The following is a 22,476-nucleotide window of genomic DNA, read 5'->3' on the forward strand; positions in this document are numbered from 1 at the left end:
CTGCCAGCGCCCTGGCTTCAATCCCCAACCCCTCCCCCCTCGAAAAAAACTAACGAACAAAAGCTGGAGCTGCTTATGACACCCCAAATGACAGTTTCTTAGCTTCACCAATTTTAGTTTCAGATGCTCCCGGCCAATGCACACAGGAGCGAATGTTTACCCTGGACTCTTAACAAAACCGAAGTTCCCTCCTGCGGGAGCTCTGTCGGGGGTGGGGGGTGGGAGTGGTGCCTTGGTGCCGCTGTGTTCCTTGTGAGGCGCAGCCATGACTCAGCAGCCCGCCGGTTACTCTGCAGGGCGATGTTGTTATTTTATTATGCAATCAGGAACTAAATTCCAGGACCCGAGTGAGGCCAGGCGGAGCTAACAAGCAGGGCAAGGGTGAGGCTAACCAAAGGGCCGGCTAGGCTCAGCCCCCACAGATGGGCTCCTGGTCAAGGTCAGGAGGACATTCGGGGTCCCAGGGACTGGGGAGGGAACCTGAAGCGGCCCTGGGGAGCTTCCCGAGGCTCCGCTCAGGGATCCCCAGGGGACAACATTTCCCCCACCTGGCTGACTCAGCCTTGTCAGTGCAGCGGTGCAGCGGCAGGGAGCCAGCGCGAGTCAGAGGCCTCCGGGCCGGTGCGGGCTGGGCTGGATAAAGAAGGAAGCAGCTGCTTCTGGAAGGTTTCTGGGCCAGTGAGCCGCCTAGCTCCCCCTAGACAGAAGGCCTCAGTCACTTCTCTATTTTTACCTTCTTTTTTTTTCTTTTGAGATAGGGTCTTACTATGTAGCCCAGGCTGGCTTCCAACCTGTGGAGATCCTCCTGCCTCAGTCTTTTGAGTGCTGGAATGGTGGGCCTGAGCCACCTCACCTGGCTACTTTTACTTTTTATTACGAAAATATACAAATTTGTGGGAAACTAAAAAGAATACGAAGCACTCCCATCACTCTCAGTTGTAGAAGAATTACGGATATCTTATTACATTTGTTTCAACTCTTTTTCCTCTACGCTATAGGAATTACAAATAAAAGGACATTTCACTCCTTATTAATTCCATGGTAGTCAGCCTCGGGGGTCCACACCCATACCCCACTCTGCCAACAGGCGGCGCTCTGGGAGGCGGAAGGTAGGTTCTTTTATTTCTGCAGTCTCTCTTTATTTGTGTGTCTTTTTGAGACAGGGTCTTGCTGTGCAGTTCAGGCTGGCCTTGAGCTCACTTTGTAGCCCAGGCTGGTCTCAAACTCACGGTGATCCTCCTGCCTCAGCCTCCCCAGTACTGGGATTACAAGCATGCACCCCCATGTCTGGCTTTCTGCAGTCTTTTTTAACCTCAAATAACTAAGTGGTGATGTTAAAATATGTCTGCAGATGCTTTGATTCTTAGACGAGGCGTGAGATACAGATAGAGTGTACTAAGTGATTCACTTTTAAAACATACAATGTGGGCCGGATGTGGTAGTGCACACCAATAATCCCAGCACCCTTTAGGCTGGAGCAGGAAGATTGCTGTGAGCTCCAGGCTACATAGCAAGTTCAAGGCCAGTCTGAAATGCATAGCAAGACGCAAAAACTAAAAATAATAAAAAATGTAAAAATTGAATATGGTAGCCGGGCGTGGTGGTGCACATCTGTAATCCCAGCACTCGGGAGGCTGAGGCAGGAGGATCGTCATGAGTTCGAGACCAGCCTGAGCTATAAAGTGAGCTCAAGTCCAGCTGGAACTGCATAGCGAGACCCTGCTTAAAAAAGACCAAAAAAACAAACAAACAAATGTGGTGACCGTGACAGCTTTTGACCTCTGAGACTAGGTCACCAAAAGCACTGTGCCCCTCTCTTGGAGCAAGGTGGGATATGATTTACTGTTTTCCGTCTGGGAGTGCAGACAGCCTCTGTTTACGGTGAGATCGCATCGCGATGGACCCAGTCCCCCAGCTGACACCGTGCGTGGGGTGCCAGTGTCTCCTCCGGACGGCTTGGGCATCCCAGGGACAGGGATGTGTGCACACAACAGTAGGTGTGTCATGGGTGTGGCAGTCGTGGTCCCCGGCCCCTGCCTCACTGGCACTGTGCCACTTCTCAGCCGCTGTGAAGCAACACGCCCCTCTGCCAAGCCTTCTTCCCCGAGGCCCCAGGAGCTGGGGCCTCCATCCTGCACCGCAGAGCCCAGGCAGCGTGTCTCCGCCCGGGAAGACTCAAGTTCAAGAGCTGAAGTAGAGGTTCTGCTCTGCGCGTGTTGCTCTTGAAGCTTGGCGAAGTCACCATGTCAAATCCTGTGAGACAATGCCTGACTTAGAGCAGGCAGAGAGGCTGACAGTGTGTCCTCTACGCCGCTCATCTTTCCTGTGAACTGACTTAAATTTAGGGGCCTACTGTAAGGATATTTATTGGCCTTACCCGTCCAGATAATCCAGGAAGATCTTGTCTCAAAGATCTTTAAACAGATGTAATAGTGTGTTCCTAAATCCCAGTACTCTGGGAGGCTGAGGCAGGGAGATTGCAATTTCAAAGCCAGCCTGGGCAATTTAATAAAACTATCTCCAACAAAAAAATAAAACAAAACAAAGGTTGTAAATAAGGAAACAGCCATAGATTCTAGGTATCAGGACACAGGCCCCATGCTGTGTGCAGGCTTCCCCCAGGCCTCAGCGGAGGAGCTCTCTGAGTCGGTGCAGGTGTGCTGTCCAGAACTCAGTAGGGCAGCGTCTTGAATATCCATACAAGTCACTCGGGGACTGAAAAACTAAGAGGAAGCAAAACTGCTGCAAGCCTAAAGCTCTTCCACGTAGAAAGACGGCTATGTGCATCAGCACAAAGGCGTTTGGATTCTAGGGTCCCTGTTAGAGCAGAAGTCACCAGGGGAGTGCAGGACTGTGGATCCGGTCACTCTTTGGGGGCCACAGAGGCAGGGTATGGAGGGCAGGCCACATGCTATCAAGTGGCAAGTTCCCTTCATTCTCCATCTCTCCAGCCCTGGGGCTCACAGCTGACAGAGTGCTGTGCCTGCTACTCAGCGAACTTGTAAGAAAGGGCCGGAAACCCGGTGAATGTGAAAATAGGAGGTTTGCTTGGCAGACGGATGTGTATTCAGTACTTGTGTTCCACAGGTAGTTAAGAGAATTTAGAAGCCAGGTGTGGTGATGCACACCTGAATTCCCGGCACTCGGGAGGCTGAGGCAGGAGGATCATTGCAAGTTCGAGACCAGCCTGGGCAACAAAGTGGGCTTAAGGCCAGCCTAAACTGCACAGTGAAACCCTGTCTCAAAAAGAAAAAAGAAGTCAGGCATGGTGGTGCATACCTGTAATCCCAGCACTTGGGAGGCTGAGGCAGGAGAATCACTGCCAGTTTGAAGCCAGCCTGGGCTACTAAGTGAACTCAAGGTCAGCCTGAACTGCATAGTGAGACCCTATCTCAAAAAAAAGACAAAGAGAAAAAAAAAAAAAAAAGAGAATTTAAGGGCCAATGGGAAGATGAGATGTGCACCACCAATTTATTTATTTATTTATATATTTATTTTGTCTTTTTGAGGCAGGGTCTCACTATGCGAACTCATGACCTTGCGCTTGCCAGGCAGGTGCTTTTGCCACTGAGCTAAATCCCCAGCCCCCATTTCAGGCTGGTCTTGAGCTCACTTTGTAGCTCAGGCTGGTCTTGAACTCTCGATGATCCTCCTGCCTCAGCCTTCCAAGTGCTGGGATTACAGGCGTGTGCCACCATGCCCGGCTATTTTTTTGTCTTTTTGAGACAGGGTCTCGCGATGCAGTTGAGGCTGGCCTTGAGCTCAAGGTAAACATCACCATAGTTATTCCCAAAAACTACCCTCGGGGATGCTGGAAACCTCCTACCAACAAATCCATGCCATTGCTGCCTGTGTCTGGCCGCCAGCATTGCAGACTTTCTAAGGTTCAATTAAAACACTGCAGGTTACATTTTATTTTTTTATTTTTTTATTTTTTGGTTTTTCTCCGGTACCAGGAACCGAACTCACGACTTTGCGCTTGCCAGGCAGGCGCTTTGCCGCTGAGCTAAATCCCCAGCCCCTACATTTTAAAACATCTCCGCCTTTCCATCCTCAGACCTTGTATGCAAGCCCTGCTCTCAGCCCCCGTGTCTCTTGTTTGCAGGTATCCCATGGGCTCAGGTGGCTTTGAGGTCGCAGCTCGAGGGTATGGCGAGACCTGGGTGGCAAGGCGCAGACTTCGGCGCTCGGCTTCCTGAGTGCAAATCCTAGCTTCGCAGCTGCATGGTCACTCGGTGCCTGCAGCTTCTAAATGGGCTAGATCCACTGACTTAAATACTACCACATCCGCAAAAGACCTCACCAGCAACATCCAGACTAGTGTCTGCCCAAACCACTAGGCAGTGCAGCCGAGGGAGTGACACATCAGGGTGACCGCGACGCTGTGTGGGCAGTTCAGGCGCACTCCCGTTCAGGGCAGGTGCCCTCAGCCACCTGGCTGTGCAGACGGAGGACGTGAATGGACGGGAGGTGAGGAGGCGGACCGGTGAATATGACAGTTGAATGTATTTATTTTATTTTTGTCTTTTTGAGAGACAGGGTCTCACTATGCAAAGGACTAAGCAAATGCACCCACATACCTCCCTAGGGATGGACATCAGAGATTGATGTTTTTTGTTTTTTGTTTTTTTTTTTTTTGGTACTGGGAATCAAACTCAGGACCTTGCACTCGCCAGGCAGGCACTCGTGCCGCTGAGCTACATCCCGGGCCGGCCCAGGGATTGACATTCTAAATAGGTAGCGATCACCTTGAAGAGTTCCTGACCCAACCCCTTACAGGAAAAGCCCCTGTTTTGTATCCATGCCCGCTTGCTATGTGACTCGCTTCCCCATTTGATCCCGATGTAATCAATGTTACCTGAACAATTCTTATTGGCTGACCATAGTTTTGTCCATTTTCCCTCCACCTTGGACCCACCTCACCTTGTGGTTTTGCGCTACAAAAGTCCCTAGAAAAGACAGAGTCTTCGGCAACCCCCTTGGCCCCACTTTTGTCCCTTTCTTGGACAGAAGTTTCCTTTCCCTCAATAAATATATTCTGCTCTTAACCTTCGTTGTTCCTAAAATTCATTCTTTGATTTTAGAGAACACGGACTCGTCCCAGATGTCGTTCAGGTTGGGAGTTTTTATTTTTCTGTATCAATCCCAGCACAAAGGAGGCTGAGGCAAGAGGACAGCTGTCAATTTGAGGCCAGCCTGGGTTACATAGTGAGTTCAAGGCCAGTCTGAAGTACATAGTGTGAGACTATCTCAAAAAACAAAGAATGGAGTACGAAGTTTCATCAAACATAGCCCTTCCGCTGGGGGTATAGCTCAGCGGCACAAGCGTTTGCCTGGCAAGCCTGAGGTCATGAGTTCGATTCCCAATACCAAAAAAAAAAAAACCACAGCCCTTCCGTTCCATTGACTCCAGGCTATCACCTCACATACCGACTGCTTAATGCAAGAGGTCACACCTAGATATTTCAGAAATAAAGATGCTAATGCAAAGGAAATGCTTATCTAATAACCCTCAGGAATCTACTGAAGTAAACCCTTGGATTAAGAAGCAAAGTATCATAAGCCACTGTAATATTTCTGCGGACAAAGTCCAAGTCACTTTGAGATAAACACTCCACTTTTACGAGTTTATAGCAGCTGTATTTATAACTGCCCCAAACTGGAAAAAGCCTCAGCACCTGCTGAACAATAGATGCGCTAGATTTTGTATCTAGCACATCTACACAGTGTCGTATACTCTGATCTAGATAGGACCAAGGTAGTCATATATCATAAAGCAAAAGGAAGGAGCAGAAAAAAGTCCGTCTCAAAGCATTCTGCCAGTCCAGTTCTACTTGTGTGACACTCCAGAAGAAAGGTAAGACTGCAGGAAAAGTGCCCGGGGATGTGGCCCAGGGGAAGAGCTGTTCAGATGTGTGAGGTCCTGGGTTTGATCCCCAGGTGTAGGGGTGGGAGGATTTCTTAAGAAGTCCTCGTTGGGACTGGGGATTTAGCTCAGTGGCACAGCACCTGCCTGGCAAGCGCGAGATCGTGAGTTCGATTCCCGGTACCAGAAAAACAACAACAAAAAAAAAAGAAATCCTTGCTGAAATCTGGAGACAAGGTTTCATTTAAATTCCTGCAAAAAGGGTCATGACAGAGGGTGAGAGAACAAAGTACAGGGAAAGCGCATTTTTCATTCAGGCTGGCTTTGAACTTGCTATATCCAGACTGGCCTCAGTCTCACAGTGGCCCTCCTGCCTCAGCCTCCTGAGTGCTAGAATTACAGCTGTGTGCCAGCACACCTGTCTCGGAAAATGTTTCCTTTTTGGAACTGCAGGGTTTACTGATGCAGAGAGCTGCTACAGAGAATGTCTCCAAGTCCCAAGAGCTCAGAAGGAATCAGGAGGGGAGAGGATCGTTTTGCTAATGAAAACATAGCAGAGGGCGGAGGTCAGAGGCCACTGTCCTCAGTTGTGTGCTGAGAGCAGGATGAGGAGCAGTCATCAAACCCCTCTGCGGCTTTTCTTCCCTCGTCAACGAGTTTTTAGGCCCAGTGATAAGCTTCTTCACTGAAGTGGGCGCACATACTGTGACTTAGCATTCAAATCTAAATGTATGGGCCTGGGGCCCGGGATGTAGCTCAGCGGCACAAGCACCTGCCTGGCAAGTGAGAGGTTCTGAGTTCAATCCCTAGTACTTGGCCGGCCGTGATGGCACACACCTGTAATCCCAGCACTCGGGAGGCTGAGGCAGGCGGATCTTTGTGAGTTTGAGACCAGCCTGGGCTACAAAGGGAGCTCAAGGCTAACCTGAACTGCACAGCGAGACCCTGTCTTAAAAAGACAAAAACAAGCAAACAAAAAAAAAGCAACAATTCCCAGCACCAAAGAAAGACAACTAAAAACAAACAAACAAAAACAATGAGTGCATGGGCTTTTCCCTGCCCCGGGACTTCTTTCTTCGAGAACTGGAGTAGGTTCTCAATAGGACGGCCTGGACCTGACCTCAGCCTGAGACGTGGGATCTCAGCACTGCCTCTGAGGACCCGGATGTAGAGGGACAGTGTGAAAGGACACAGGCCCAAGAAGAGCTTGCTGTCCTGGAGGGAGTGTCCTGGCGATAGTCCACCCTGCGTCCTCCAGGGTGTATCTTACCTGCCTTTTCCTCTTTTACTTGGCCCAAGCTCCCTCTGCAGAGCCAGTTTCTCCTCACTCTTCACGTTTACTTTTTCAAATAAGCTCTACCACTGCTTTTTCTTTTTTGCCATTGCTTTTTTTGTTGTTAAAGAAGGAAAATGTCTTGGAGAATAGGAACGAGCAGGATTGGCTCCTGAGATAGGAGGCGTCCCGGATGGGCTCCCTTACCATTGCTTTTATTTATTTATTTTTTGGGGGGGTACTGGGAATCGAACTCAGGGCCTTCCTCTTGCCAGGCAGGCGCTTGTGCCACTGAGCTATATCCCCGGCCCTGCCATTGCTTTTTGAAAAATAAAAATAAGTAAATAAATTGGTGGGCTTTCTTAAACAACTTTGCCTTTTTGTGTACGTGAGACAGAGTCTCACTAAACCCTACATCGCTGAGGCTGGGCTCAGACTTGCAGTCCTGCCTCCCCCTCTGGGGATACCCTTCGTGGGAAGGGCCTGACTCCATCCCTGGCTGGGATGCCATTTGTATGAGTTACCTACTGCTATACTATGGTGTCCTTGAAACCTGGTGGCTTCTGACAGCAGTGCGATGTTTCTCAGACCTCTGTGGATCTCCCCTGGGCTCAGACAGCTTGGACAGGCTGAGGCTGGCGGGTCTCCATGGCCTCTTCTTCATGTGCCTGGGGTTTTGGGGTGGCTGTCAGCTGATCTGCTCTTTCTGTGAGGTCCCTGGGTGCTCCCCAAGATCAAAAATGGCATTCACAACACCTCTTAGGGCCTGGTCTCACAGTTGGTACAATTGTATCGTGTTGTATTTACAGCAAGTTCCAGGCCAGCCGGATGTGGTGGTGTGCGCCTGAAATCCCAGCACTCAGGAGGCTGAGGCAGGAGGACTGCTTCGAGTTCGAGACCAGCCTAGGCTACAAAGTGAGCTCAAGGCCAGCCTGAACATCATAGGGAGACCCTGTCTCAAAAAGACAAAAAAAAAAAAAAAAAAAAGTTCCAGGCCAGCCCACAACCAAAGGGGTGGAGCAGCAGGTCCCTGTGAAGCTGCAGGGACTCTGCTGACCAGAGGCTGGGATTGTAATCTCTCGCCACACTGCGGCTGCTGACGTGTAAACTCACATGAGCATTGTTCAAGTCAGATCTTGGCCCGGAACCGAGAGGTGGATGAAATCAGGCTAAAGATATTTTGGATGGGAAGCTCCTATTCAGTCTCGCTTCAGTGCAGCCGCCCTTATTTTTAAATTCAGTTAAGGATCAGTAAGAGAAAACTGGTTTGGTGCAGAATACATCCACTACGTTAAAGCGCTATTGTTATGTAAGTGCAGGTCAACTTTCTTCCGTTCCCTAACGTCTAACTTCACAATGAGGTAGGGCTATGACAGGATCCGATTCCCAGGGAAAGATGATGGGAGGACAGAACGGAATATAGTTGTGCGCTGGAGAGACTCCGCCAGGTCCCTGCGGCGGAAGACGCAGTCGCAGGCCAGGGTCATCTGACCAACGGCTCCCACTGGGTCCCTCGGCACCGCCCTGCAGACCCTGTGGTGCTCTGGTGATGAGCAGCGACGCCTGGACGGGCACCGGGCTGCACAGAGAGTCGATCGCCCCTGCAGGCCGGGACAGTGAAAGAACCCGAGAGGAAACGTCACGATTAGGAACCTGGTTGCATGCCTGCCCCACTGGTGTCCTTCCCGCTTTGGAGCCTCTGCACTGGCAGCTGATGTGAATGTGAGCCCCAGGCCCCCTGGGTGAGTAACGAGCCTCAGGGCGTTAAGACCCGGATGCACTCCCTGACCTGCGCCTGCAGCCCCCCACCCCGGCCCAGGACCGCAGACTCGGTCTGCGCACCCTTGAGAACCTGTTTCCCTCTGACCGAAGAGTCTGGGTCCTTTCTGTTAAACCCCAGCCTGTGCTTGGTCCTGGACTGGAGGAGTGTCAGGGCCGCCCCGGCGACAGGCGGCCTTACAGGACACTGGACAGCGCCAAGTTCTGGGAGCTTAGGAGCAAGCGGAGAAGCAACGCACACGGGAGGAGAGGCAGAGAGAAAGGATGGCTTTGGGACCGAAGCGCGGGTCTGCTGACTCTGAGATGCGCCCTCAGCTGCCTGCAAGGAGCATGAGGTTTGCAAATGTGCCTGGGGGTTGGGGGTGGGGGTCGGGGGGAGCTGCCCACAGGAGGCAGCTCTTGCCGAGGAGCGCCGGGCAAGGCCGACCCCGCAAGAGTCTGCAGTGCTGCCTCAGACGGCCACGTCCTCTCCCGCAGCGAACTGCTCAGAACTCAGCTGGGTGCTGCAACTGCGTGGTTAAAAGAGTCACGAGGGGCTGGGGATTTAGCTCAGCGGCACAGCGCCTGCCTGGCAAGCACAAGGTCGTGAGTTCGAGTTCCGGTAAAGGAAAAAAAAAAAAGTCACGAGCTGTGGATGCTCCAAGTGCAGTCAGTGTCACAGACAAGGCCGTGCTTTCTCCCTGGGAACTGAGACTGAAACTTCTTTCCGCTGTATAGTCTGGGCTGGCCTCCAACTCATGGTGATTCTCCTGCCTCAGCCTCCCGAGTGTTAGGACGACAGGTGTGCACCTCCACACCTGGCTATGAGACTGAAAGCTTTATGAACTGAAGTGGTTCTCCCTCCTCTCCACTGTCACATGGGTCTCTGCCCTCCTCATCCTCCTCCCAGGCCTGCTCCCACAAATCCTGGCCTCTCGCTTTCCGGCCTCCCTGCCCCTCACCCCTCAGACAGGGCTCCCGGAGGCGAGCTGACCGCCGGCCTCCCCTCCAAGGGCTCTGCGTGGAGCTCAGGGCGGAGCTGCACCTCGCACCCTGCCCCCTCCCGAGTCCCCATGGGGCCCAGAGCCCACAGGATCAAGTCCAGCCTCGCAGTGCAGCACTGGCCCCGTGCCTCAGTTTACCCTTGCAAACCCGTCTCCTGCCCTCCTCTTCTCACCACACGCCGCAAGCACTCCCGCGTGCTGGGCTGAAAGCCGAGCTGCTCTGCTCTCACAGAAGGCTCTCTCCTGACTCGCTGCCCCGCGTCTCGCAAGAAGCGGACGCGTGGGGGAGGGGGCTGGGGAGGAAGAAGCGCGGCAAATATTGTTTCAGCTGCGACCCCCTCCCCACAGCCCGGGCGGAGCCCGCACAGCCAGCCTCCGCCCTGCGCAAACATCTGCAGGGCCGCGCGGGCGAGGAGGCGCCTGCCGTCTCTTCCTTGCCGGTGCTCGTGCTGGACGATCGCGTTCGCCGCGGGGAGCTCGGGCCTGCGCTGACATCGCTGGTCCCTCTTCCGGAGCCTTCCCCGCTCTGGTCCCTTCCTGCAGGTCCCTCCGTGCAGCTGTCGGTAGGGCCGCTGGCGCGCTCCAGGGGACCTCCCGGTGCCGGTGCAGGTCTATGCAACACCCCCTATGCAACTGGCCCGGCTTCCCGCTTCCCTCTTCCTGGAATATCTAAAAGCGGGTCAGCACAGATGGGGGCGTCCAAAGAACAAAGATTACCATCTACATGTACCAGCTCCCCAGGACTGATGTAATTCTTATGGACTGCAAACATGTATACCAATAAAAGATTTTAAAAGCCAAGAAAAGGGAGGTCTTTAACGGTTCCTCAAAACGTTAGGCTTTGAGTTACCATACCATATGACCCAGCAATCGCACTCTAAGGTAGATAGCCCAAAGAACTGAGGCCATGTATCAAGACTATGTACCTGGATGTTCATAACAGCACTGTGGATTGTTTTGTTATTGTTGCTTGTTTGTCTGAGACAGGGTCTTGCTTTGTAGCCCAGGCTGTCATTGAACTGGTGGTTATCCTCCTGCCTCAGCCTCCTGAATGCTAGGACCACAGGCATGCACCATCATGCCAAGCTATAGCAGCACTGTTTATAATATGTAAAAAGTAGAAACCACCCAGATGTGGATCCCTGGAGGGAGGGCCAAGGAGATCGAGGTCTATCTGCACAGTGTACGGTGTGTCTGTGCCATGGGGATATGTGCCAGTAAAAAGGAATGCTGGGATTACAGGCGTGCGCCACCACGCCCTGCTAGGCCTTCTGTCTTATCAGTGTGTTTGTGTTGGGTTAACAAAGTAAGCTGTTATTTATGTTAGTGAACGTAGAACAGGTTGTGATGGGTAGAATTATGGCCTTCGGATGATGTTCACGTACAAACCCCCAGACACACACACACACACACACACACACACACACACACACCCTGCAAAGTCTGAGGCTTGACAGACCCAGTGAGTGAAGGACGTTTAGGAGTCAGGGCGGGGAGATGGCCCTGGGTTACCCGGGCAGAGGTGACATCACCTTACCACAGAGGCCTTGCCAGAGGGAGGCGGGAGAGGCAGAGATGCGGGACAGACGCACGGGTGGCCGAGGCCTGCCTGCTTTCAAGGTGGAGGAAGGAGGCCAGGGTCAAGGAAGGTAGCGGCCTCTAGCAGGGGGAACCGGACCCTGGCCCGCCCCAGCTGAACCCTGAAGGCTGCCTCCTTCTTGGTTACGGGGCCAGTCCGAGGCTCCCCGTCGGCTCTGCGCCCCTCAGCGCCCCCAGCGGAAGCTCCTCCCCGTTTTCTCTTGCTTCCTCACTCTGCCCGGTGAACCTGCCCGCGGCTCGCACTGAGCCCCCCAAACTGCCTTCTGTGAGGAGGAGCCTAGCGCACCCTGCACAGGGCTGGCACTGGAGCGCGGGGTTCTGGCAACCCCGTCCAGGTGCTTGGTGTCCTGAACAAAGACCTGGACAAGGCACTCGAGACACATAGCAAGGTTTACGTTTATTAAAGGCGGGAAAAGAACTATGCTCTGCAGGGTGAGTGAGCCCCTGAGAGTTCACGGTGGCCACGAGGTTAATGGCGGCCATCTCCTGTTTCCCTTGTTCGTCAGGGTGACACACATCTGGGCTGTCCTATCAAAAACCTGCTTGATTTCACGTCAGAAGAACTGAAGATAGCTCTTTCTGATTGGCCTCCAATGCAGGGCTTGGATCTCCACGATTGGCAGTCACCTCCTATTCAGCCCCTTGCCACAGCCTAATCTCCTGCCTCAGGGCCAGTGGAGGTCACCACTTTATGAGACAGCGTCTCCCTATGCAGTTCAGACTGGCCTTGAGCTCACTTTGTAGCCCAGACTGGTCTCGAACATCACAATGATCTTCCTGCCTCAGCCTCCCGAGTGCTGGGATTACAGCCTTGTGCCACCATGACTGACCACCATGTCCTCTTGGTGGAGTCCTCCTTGTGATATAGGAAAGAAAAACCCCCAATCTGAATATCTGGGATGAGCTCATATTCTCTAAAATCAAAGAATGAATTTTAGGAACAACGGAGGTTAAGAGCAGAATATATGTATTGAGGGACAGAAGGGGGACCTGAATAGGTTGCCCAGAGAACCTGGCTTTTCCAGGGATTTTTATAGAGCAAAATGGGCTAGGTGAGGCGGGTCCAAGGAAGGGGAAAAATGGGAAATCACAAGGTGGGCATGAGGTGGGACAAAACTATGGTCAGCCAATAAGAATTGTTCAGGTAAAATTGATTAAATCGGGATCAAATGGGGAAGCGAGTCACATAGCAAGCGGGCATGGATACAGAACAGGGGCTTTTCCTGTAGGGGGTTGGGTCAGGGACTCTTCAAGGTGATCGCTACCTATTTAGAATACCAGTCCCTGAGGTCCATCCCTAGGGAGGAATGTGGGTGTGTTCCTTTAATGTTTTGTCTTGAGATCTGGTCCGAAGCAAGGTATCTTGTCTTCCATACTGGCTGGTTTGAGGGCCTGACCCTGTCTGACTGCCTGTAATATTTCTATCTAACTCAGCTGCCCGCAGTATTTGCACCTTGTCCAGCGACAGAATGGTGGGTGGTAGGGGTGAGAGGGTGGGAATGGGGACCTACTGTTCTAGGGGAACAGAGTTTCAGTTCAGTAGGATGAGAAAGTGCGAGAGACCGCGAAGTGGTTAAATTAGGAAATTTTATACTGGGTATTTGACCACAGTAAAAATAATTTTTTAAAAATTGTAACTTCTCAGAACCAGGCTGAGGCAAAAAGGTCACCGTGAATTCAAGGCCGGCCTAGGCTACATAGTGAGACTCTGTCTCAAGGAAACAAACAAATAACATTTCACCTTCAGAAAAGTAGATGTTAGTAGTGACTGACAAAATTTACACTAGTCTGTATATAAAATAGTGGTGTGTCAAGGTTCTGCCTTTATTTTGATGAATGTACTATGGTTATATAAGAAAATGTCCTGGGGGTGGTATATTGGGGATTGAACCTAGGCCCTTAGCACTAAGCTGCATCTTCAGCCTCTTCTATTTTTCATTTTGAGACGGGGTCTTACTAAGTCACTAAGTTTTCCAGAGTGGGTTTGAAGTGGCAGTCTTCCTGCCTCAGCTTCCCAAAGTGCTCGGATTGCAGAAGTGCATCACCACACCGGGCTAAGAAAATGTCTTTTTTAAGTAAGAAATATGCACTGAAGTATTTAGGCAAAGGAGACACCATGTCTATAGTCCACTTGCAGTTTGGGAAAATTAATGCACACAAGTTATACATAGAGGAGAGAAATAATGGTGACTAGAATGTGGCAACATTGTAATATTCACACACTGTGGGTGAAATGTATGTGGGAGTATGTACAGGTTGCAGTTTTTATGAAAGCTTAAAACTATTTCAAAATAAGCAGTTTTAAAAAGCAGATCCAGCCAGGCATGATGGCACACGCCTATAATCCCAGCACTCGGAAGGCTGAGGCAGGAGAATCATTGCGAGTTCGAGGCCAGCCTGGGCTACAAAGTGAGCTCAAGGTCAGCCTGCTGCATAGAGAGACCCTGTCTCAAAAGGACATAAATAAATAAATAAATAAATAAATAAAAAGCAGACCCTAGCATGATGGTGCATGCCTATCATCCCAAGATTCAGGAGGCTGAGGCAGTCTCTAAAAAATAAAAAACAACCAAACACAAAAACAAAAACAGGGCAAAAGGCTAGTGACGAAGGCCTTGTCCCTTTCTCCCTAGGCCCCTAGAAATGTGCCCTCTCTGGGTCCTGCGTTGGTGACAGCTATCCCGGCTTTGTTCATTTCACCCTGCGCTCATCTCACTCCCAGACTGCGAAAACTCCTCACCCTCCCCGCCGGCCCGAGTGCCGCCTCTGCATCCACAAAAGCTCGGCTTCCCGCACCTTCAGTGGAGAAGTGACTTTGTTTGTTATTTTGTTGCTAAGCAACACCATCTAAGCCGCACCACCCAGAGAGGCCAATCATGAACAGCCAGCGTGCGGGGTGTGCGGAGCCCAGGCGGAGAGAAGGACAGAGGACCCCGCGCCCCGCCCCGCCGCGCTCTCCGAGGAAGGGGTGGGCGAGGGGTGTGGAGCTCCGCGGACCCCGTGGAAGCCAGGGCCCCTCCAGGCGTGGGCGACCGAGAGCCGCTCCCAGCTCCCAGCGGCGCCAGCCTGCTGCCTCCGTTGCCATGGCAACTGCTTCCCCAGCACTGGCGCTGAAGCGGGGCTCCGTGGGTGTCCAGTAGTGACCGGAGTGTACCCTGCCGTGAGGAGGCAGCCGATGAGTCACTGCGGGGAAAGGCTGATTCTTGGGCACCGTCATTCCCACCCACAAGGGGCGGACGGGAGGCGAGGGGGCGGTCTGCAGGCAGCCCCCCCACCTCCCAGCCCCCCAGTCAGCCTAAGACCAGGTGGAGACGAACAGAGGCGCAGCCAGACTCGGGAAAGCTCCGCAGAGAGCGAGGAGAGCGAGAGGTTCCCGTGCTGTGTGGAGGCGTGGCGGGTTCACCGGAGAGGGGCACCCGGAAACCCCACCGCAGCGAGTCAGGCAGGGCAGTGCTACTGAGTCCTGGCAGTGCTGTAGGGGATGCCGCGTGGATTCCTGGACCTGCTCCTGCGGGCCAGGGACAGAGCTTCGTGGGCAGAAGGGCCTGGCTGTGGTCTGGTTTGCTTTTGTTTTTTGGGTAGGTGGGTGCTCTGGTGCACACCTATCTCAGTACTCAGGAAGCTGAGGCAGGAGGAGCCTTATGAGTTCGAGGCCACTTTAGGCTACACAGGGAGTTCACTTTAGGCTACACAGGGAGTTTAAGGCAAACGAACAAAAAACCAAAACAAATGAACCAAAAACCAAAATCTGAAACCAAGGTGGATGTTATTGCTAGAGGGAATATGGATTTCACAGGCAAAAATAACATATGCGTGCATTCATATACTTAAACATTCACGGTCAAACAGAAGACTTAAACCTGAGAAAGGCAGCGATTTCTTCCTTTTTTTTTTTTTTTTTTTTTGTCTTTTTGAGACAGGGTTTTGCTATGCACTTCAGGCTGGCTTTGAAATCACTTTGTAGCTCTTCAGGCTGGCCTGGAACTCACAATGATCCTCCTGCCTCAGCCTCCCAAGTGCTGGGATCACAGGCCTGCACCACCAGATTCCTTCCATTTGGACCTCAGTAACCAGTCATGGGGTGGTGACACGGATTCCCCAGGGCAGGTGTAAAACAGCCTCTTCCCTAGAAAGCCAGGCCATAGTTGAAAATCAGCTCTTAGACCGGCCAAGCTACTTATTTTCAGGGACTCCCAGAGAAGATTGCACAGAATTGCATCCAAAAAAAAAAAAAAAAAGAATGTTTGATGACAGTCGCCTTCATCTGCTTGCCCTGCAGTGACAGCAAGCCCGGGTCGCTTCAGCAACAAACCTTTATTTCTCACAGTTCTGGGGGGACCTGGAAGAGTCCAGGTCAAGGAGCTGGAAGGTCCAGTGTCTGCTGAGACCTTCTTCCTGGACTGCAGGGGGCCACATCTTCCTGTACCCTCAGGCAGGAGAAAGGGAGAGAGAGGGCTACACGCTGTTGACATCATCTAACCCTGAGTACGGTTTCCACATGCATCCGTTGGGGCTGAGGGCTTCAGCGTACGAAGGGGCAGGGGCCAAGGCTCAGTGCCCAGCAGTAACGAAGACAAGAAGACATCCAGAGAGATGCAGCGTCAGAGCTTATGGTTTCCGAGAATAAAGGGGTGAGCAAGGCCAGATAACTCCTGAGGGTGCCAGTGTCTTCCAATATAGGCCGTAAGGAAGAGTTTTACTTGGGAGCAAGTACAGATGCGCCTTGACTTACAATAAGGTTACATCCCAATAACTCATTGTGAATTGAAAGTATTGTCAGCTGAACATGCTTTTATTTTATTTTTTTTTTATTATTATTTTTTTTTTTTGGTTTTTCTCCGGTACCGGGAACCGAACTCACGACCTTGCGCTTGCCAGGCAGGCGCTTTGCCACTGAGCTAAATCCCCAGCCCCTGAACATGCTTTTAATCCACTTCGGTTATGAGCATCACACACAGCTTAGCCTGTTCCACCTGGAGCATGCTCAGAACGCTAACATCAGGCTGCAGTTGACCAAGCTTGTACGAAGCCTAGCTTGCGATGAAGTACGGATCTCATGTTGCTGAGTACCCTTCTGACAGTAAGAATGGAGTGGTTGTGAGGCTATGCTTTTGCACCATTGCAAAGTTGAAAAAATTTTACGCAGGGGGATTATTTGTATACAATCTCAAGTTAGAAGCCAAAATATCAGAGGACAGTATTTATTTAAAGAGACTCAAGGTGTTGCAGAGTTCAGGACCAGACCAGAAGAAGACATGGCACCAGAGGCACTTTGGAAGGCAGACAGTTTATTATGTTAGTGGACTGGGGGACATCGAGGTCCGAATCACCAGCCCTTTGTTAAAGTAAGGTAATCATTTGTACAGGTTTTTAGAAAGAAGTGCAAAAGACAGATAACAGGATAGTTTATAACTGGTTACATAGGCTGGGTCTTATGTTGTCAGGCAGATTTATTCTACGTCAGCTGATTGGGGTTACTATCATATAACATGGGGGAAGGATTAATCGTTGTCTGAGACCGGGCAGTGGTGTTGAGGCGATAACTCTCTGGGACTTAAAAGTAAGAAAAACATCACTGTCTGGCTAAGTTGCACTTAGCCCGAACATGCCTCTGGGAGCGCCATGGCACAGTAAGCTTTTTTTTTTTTTTTTTGTCTTTTTGAGACAGGGTCTCACTATGCAGTTCAGGCTGGCCTTGAGCTCACTTTATAGCCCAGGCTGGTCTCAAACTCACAACGATCCTCCTGCCTCAGCCTCCCGAGGGCTGGGATTACAGGCGTGCGCCACCATGCCCAGCTTAAGTTTTATAGTTCTCTAATTATGAGAATCAACTGTACTTCCCAATCTCATCCTTGAACAGTGTTATCCCTGTAAATTCAGCACTCTGGGAGGCTGAGGCAGGAGGATTTCAAGTTTGAACCCAGCCTGGGGGAACTTCACAAATTAACAAGCTCTTGTCTCAGAAGGGTGGGGATGGGCCTGAGGAATGCAGCTCAGTGCAAAGATCCTAGGTTCCACCCCCAGTACTGAAAAGAGAGAAAGAAAGAAAGAAAGAAAGAGAGAAAGAGAGAAAGAAAGAAACAAAGAAACAAAGAAAGAAAGGAAAAGAAAAAGAAAACAGGGAACGAGAGTCCCAAGTGAGAGAGCTACTCTTTGGGTCCCAGGAGCTGGTCCGGAGCTCTGTGCATAGCCGCGAGCAGTCCAGGAGGTGGGCACTGGAGGGGTCCAACCGACGCTGCCCTCTGCACTGGTGATGAGTCCAGTAGCCGCCGCACAGCTACTTCCTAACCCGCTGTGTTTGCTTCCTGTGGCTGCGGTCACAAATTGCCACGAACAAGGAGGCTCACAACAACAAAAATGTATTCTCTTCCAGCCCTGGAGTCGACAAAGTGTGAGCAGGGCCAGGCTCCGAGGAGAGCCCCCCATGCCTTGCGCCTGCCGCCCCGGGCTCCGGGTGTTGGCTGGCGCTCCTTGGCCAGCGGCTGCACCTCCCGAGCCCTGCCTCTGACTTCACGCGGCCTTCTGCTCTGTGTGTCTGTGCCCCCTTCTCGCCTCACTCTCAGGGACATCTGCCATTTGATTTATGATTCCTGATTCCTTGATGGTTCCTGAGCACCTCCTCTCAAAATCTCCAATTAATTCATCTGCAAAGATGTGTTTCCAAATAGGCCAGCCCTCATACATCATGGGAGATTAGAGAGTAGACATTTTCGGGGGACCAGCATTTTGCCCACTATGCCCACCTCCCAAAGGCAATGATATTCAGAAGTTCACGGTTCACCTCTGAAAACGTGTGATGACCACACAGAGCAGCTGTGATGTCCTGGCGCTCAGCCACGAACTCACTCAGAGCAGCCCCGCATTTACCCTTAGGGTTGGGATTTATTGCCAGGGTGGCGAGATCTAATTTAACATGGGAAATCTAACACTGATTTGAAGGATTCCTGAGCCAAAGGAACCTCTGGCCATAACGGGCTATGCTGAAATCCTAACTTTCAAAGTGATGCTATTAGGAACTGGGCCCTTGAGACAGAGATTAGGCCATGAGGGTGGCGCTCCCGTGCATGTGATTAGTGCCCTAGTAGAGGACCACTTCCACCGTGTAAAGTTTCAATTAGAAGGTGTCTATGGGGGCCTGGGGATTTAGCTCAGCAGCACAGCGCCTGCCTGGCAAGCGCGAGGGCATGAGTCCGATTCCCGGTACCGGAAGAAAAAAAAGAAGGTGTCTATGGATAAGAGAGAGGGCCCTTGCCAGACACCGAATCTGCTGGCACTTTGATCTTGGACTTCTTAGCCTCCAGAACCGTGACAAGTACACTTCTGCTGTGTATCAGCTACCCAGTGAGTCATATTTTGTTAAAGCCGCTGAAATGCACCAGACGGTTGATTCAGGTGTGTTTCTGCTCTCAAGGGGGACCTGCTGGTGTGCACTTTTCCTTGGGCTCTCTGGAGCTCACATGGCTCCGCACCTTGCAGAGTGCATGCTGAATCCTCCAACGACATGAGGTGACCTTGGGTTTTTTTCTGGTACCGGGAATCAAACTCACGACCTTGCGTTTGCCAGACAGGCGCTGTGCCGCTGAGCTGAATCCCCAGCCTGAGGTGACCTTAGGAAAGGCTCAGTAGTCAGATGCAGGGACAGCACTGCAGAGGGTGCTCCCCTCTTGTAGAACCTCAACACACTGTAGTAGGTGAAAGTAGCCCAGAAACCCCGAAGTGAGGACTCAAGGAAGATGCCTAGTATTTTCCAGCTGGTCTGCAGCCTCTCACAGCTTATAACACATTCCTTTTTTTTTTTGTCTTTTTGAGACAGGGTCTCGCTATGTAGTTCAGGCTGGCCTTGAGCTCACTTTGTAGCCCAGGCTGGCCTCAAACTTGATACAATCCTCCTGCCTCAGCCTCCCGAGTGCTGGGATTACAGGTGTGCGCCACCACACCTAGCCAATACATCCTTGTTTAAGAGGAGAAACCTTAGGAGGGGAGAGTGAGCAGATGGGCATGTTCGGCAGCGTTCACCCTCTGAAATGGAATGTCGCACGGTGCCTGCTTTCTGACCCTATTTGCAATTCCAGGGGTAGTGTGAATCACTCTGCTGGGCCCTGTCCCTGCTGGGCACCAGCTCAGCTGCTTTTGTGGCTTCCGTCCAGGATGGAACCGTGTTTGTTCAGGAGTTGTTGATCTTGCCTGAACTGCAGCACAGCACAGAGTCCTCAGCTGCACTCGGGGCCTCCCGGGGCCTCCCGGGGCCTGCCCTCCCGTGGTCAGCCTGGTGGGCAGTACCAGCGTGCAGCTCCTCTGTGGGCCTCCTGGAGCCCTCACGGCTGGGACCAGCTGGCTCTGAACTGATGTGGGCACAAGGAAGGGGTCCTGCTGTTCATTCTCCTGCTTCCGTCTTCTCAGAAGGCACTCAAAGGTCCAACGTGTCACCTGGCAGACCTGCCACACAGGGCAACTTGCAGCTGTTGACCCTGGCTTGTCTTCTCTGTTTTGGATTTTTTTGTTTCTTTTTGTCATTTTTAGACAGGGTCTCACTATGCAGTTCAGGCTGGCCTTGAGCTCACTTTGTAGCCCAGGCTGGTCTTGAACTCTCAATGATCCTCCTGCCTCAGCCTCCTGGGTGCTGGGATTACAGGTGTGCGCCACCATGCCCGGCTATGAGGCTCTTGTGATATGGAGCTTTAGAAGGTTTTCTAAAATAAATTTGGGTTTATGAATATGGATAAGAATTTTGTTTTGCTTTGTCTTTTTGAGACAGGGTCTCGCTACGCAGTTTAGGCTGTCTGGCCTTGAGCTCACTTTGTAGCCCAGGCTGGTTTTGAACTCAATGATCCTCCTGCCTCAGCCTCCCTAGTGCTGGGATTACAGGCATGCACCAGCACACCCGGTAGAGGGATAATTTAGAAATTTCGCTATCCTGGGGGTGTTGCTCAGTGGTAGAGTATTGACCTCGCATACATGAGCCCTTAGATTTGATTACCCAGCACTAAAAAAAAAAAAAAAAAAAGCCATCCTTCTTAATGAAAAAGATGTGAATGAAAAGATCTGGAGACTGTGGTCTTGGTGCTTGACGTATTGCCCTGCAGGGGACAATAAAGGGTGGGACTTGATGGTCATCACCTTTTCCAAATGCGCAAACTCCACAACACTAAGAACAGCACCACCTGACTTCCTGGCTTTCTGATGTGCTGCAGTATGAAAAACACACTGTCCTCTGTGAAGACTCCAGCGAAACGTGCTTAATGAATCAAATCAAGCCTCTTGGCCTAACCTGCAGCTTATAGGAAACACAAAGGCTAAAGGCACAAGTTAAATGACTCCGGGAAGGAGCGATCAGAGGAACCTAGAATGAAGGACACTGCATAAAGCAACTGTCCTGTGGCCAACAGGCATTGCTATTGGAAAACAAAAGATACAGGGACCATTCCAGAGTAAAGGTCACGGAAACAGCCAGCGATGATGCACGGAACCGACAGAACCTCTTTTAAAACAACAAAATTATTAAAGACAGAGCTGGGGTAATGAGAGAACTCTACAGTCTAGATATTGTTATGGCATGGTGATGATTTTAAAAATTATTGTGCTCCTGAGAGATACATGCTAATGTGTTAGACCAAAGATACTCAAATACTTACTTCCAGATGATATAGAAAAGGAAATCTAGGGGCTAGGGATTTAGCTCAGCAGCACAACGCCTGCCTGGCAAGCGCAAGGTCATGAGTTTGATTCCCGGTACCGGAAAAAAACCAAAGGAAAGGAAATCTACAGCTGGAATACACATCACTAACAGTTACTAATTACAGAGCATACATTGAGGGCAGAGGTGTTCACCACACTCCTCCTTTAGCTCTCCTGTACACTGCTGCCTCAGCTCACCAACTTAATTCGTTCTACCCGATGCAGAGAAGTAGAAGCAAAGTTTTGTGGGAAACTTCTGTCCACAAACTGAACTCTTTGCCAACAGCAGCTTTTGTAAAGTGAGGTAATGCTGTGTATTTCAAAGTATGTATACGTTGGGAGGGAAAAAAGAACCAGGTCTTGGAGGCCGTCATTTCAGTGATATGTTGGGTTAAACTGTAAGTCATTTTCATGTGAATACTTCATCTGAATGTTAGGAATGAGAAACACATGGTACTTGTGTCAGTCAGTTTTCCACTGCTATGACCAAACACCTGAGAAAAACAAGTTAGGGGAGGAAGGGCTTTGTCTTAGTGTCTTTGTCATTGCTGAGACAAAATGTCCCGTCCCTCACAAGTTAAAGGAGGAGAGCTTCCTTTTGGCTCACAGTTTGTAGAGGTTTCTGTGCATAGCCGGTCGGCTCCAAGGCGGGGCAGCATGGCACAGGGGCATGACGAGGAGAATGACAGGAAGCAGAGAGAGATCAAGGGAGGAGCAGGGAGATGACCCTTCCCGGCCATGCCCCAGTGACCTCCTCCTCCCACCAGGCTTCCCCGCCAACATCAGCTGTAGTGATAAACTCCTCAGTGAATTAATCTACTGGCGAGTGTCATGCACCCAGGCCGCAGTAACTTCCCCACAGCCCCTCTGAGCTCATGAGGCTTCGGGGGGAATGTCTGGTTGCAAAGCTGAACAGTTTCTGAGGTTTCAGCACATGCTCAACTGGCCGTGTTGCTTTGAGGGCTGTGGTGAGGCAGACGCATCATGGCAGAAAGGTGTGGTTGAGAAAGTCAAATAGAAAAGCCCATGCCACCTCATGGCAGCCCGAGGCAGAGAGAAAGAGAGAAACAGAGAGGGAAAACCAGGGAGGAAAAGGCCTGGGACAAAGGCACCTCCACCCAGTGACCTACTTCCTCCAACTGAGCCACTTCCTAATGACCCAGTCACTAGCATCTAATCACCTTTCCGAAGTGCCACCTTGAGCACACAAAACTTCTGGGAGATATTTTACATTGAAACCATAACAGCGCTCCAGCTGGACCATCTGATTGGACTCAGCATCCGCACTGTCCAACTGCCTG

General features: G+C 51.2%; 1 long non-coding RNA gene across 2 annotated transcripts; it reads left to right on the forward strand.

The window, feature by feature from the left end:
• The first annotated feature begins 329 nt into the window (after window positions 1-329).
• Window positions 330-4,564, forward strand: LOC106148658. 2 transcript variants are annotated; one of them, XR_001234308.1, is made up of 3 exons: window positions 330-381; window positions 999-1,109; window positions 4,106-4,564. It is a non-coding gene; the product is annotated as an uncharacterized LOC106148658 (long non-coding RNA). The 2 variants fall into 2 exon arrangements; XR_001234307.1 differs by lacking the exon at window positions 330-381 and adding an exon at window positions 382-439.
• The last annotated feature ends 17,912 nt before the right edge of the window (window positions 4,565-22,476 follow it).

This window comes from Chinchilla lanigera, unplaced genomic scaffold (assembly GCF_000276665.1).
Source record: "Chinchilla lanigera isolate Chin_1 unplaced genomic scaffold, ChiLan1.0 scaffold00025, whole genome shotgun sequence".
Lineage (NCBI taxonomy): Eukaryota > Metazoa > Chordata > Mammalia > Rodentia > Chinchillidae > Chinchilla > Chinchilla lanigera.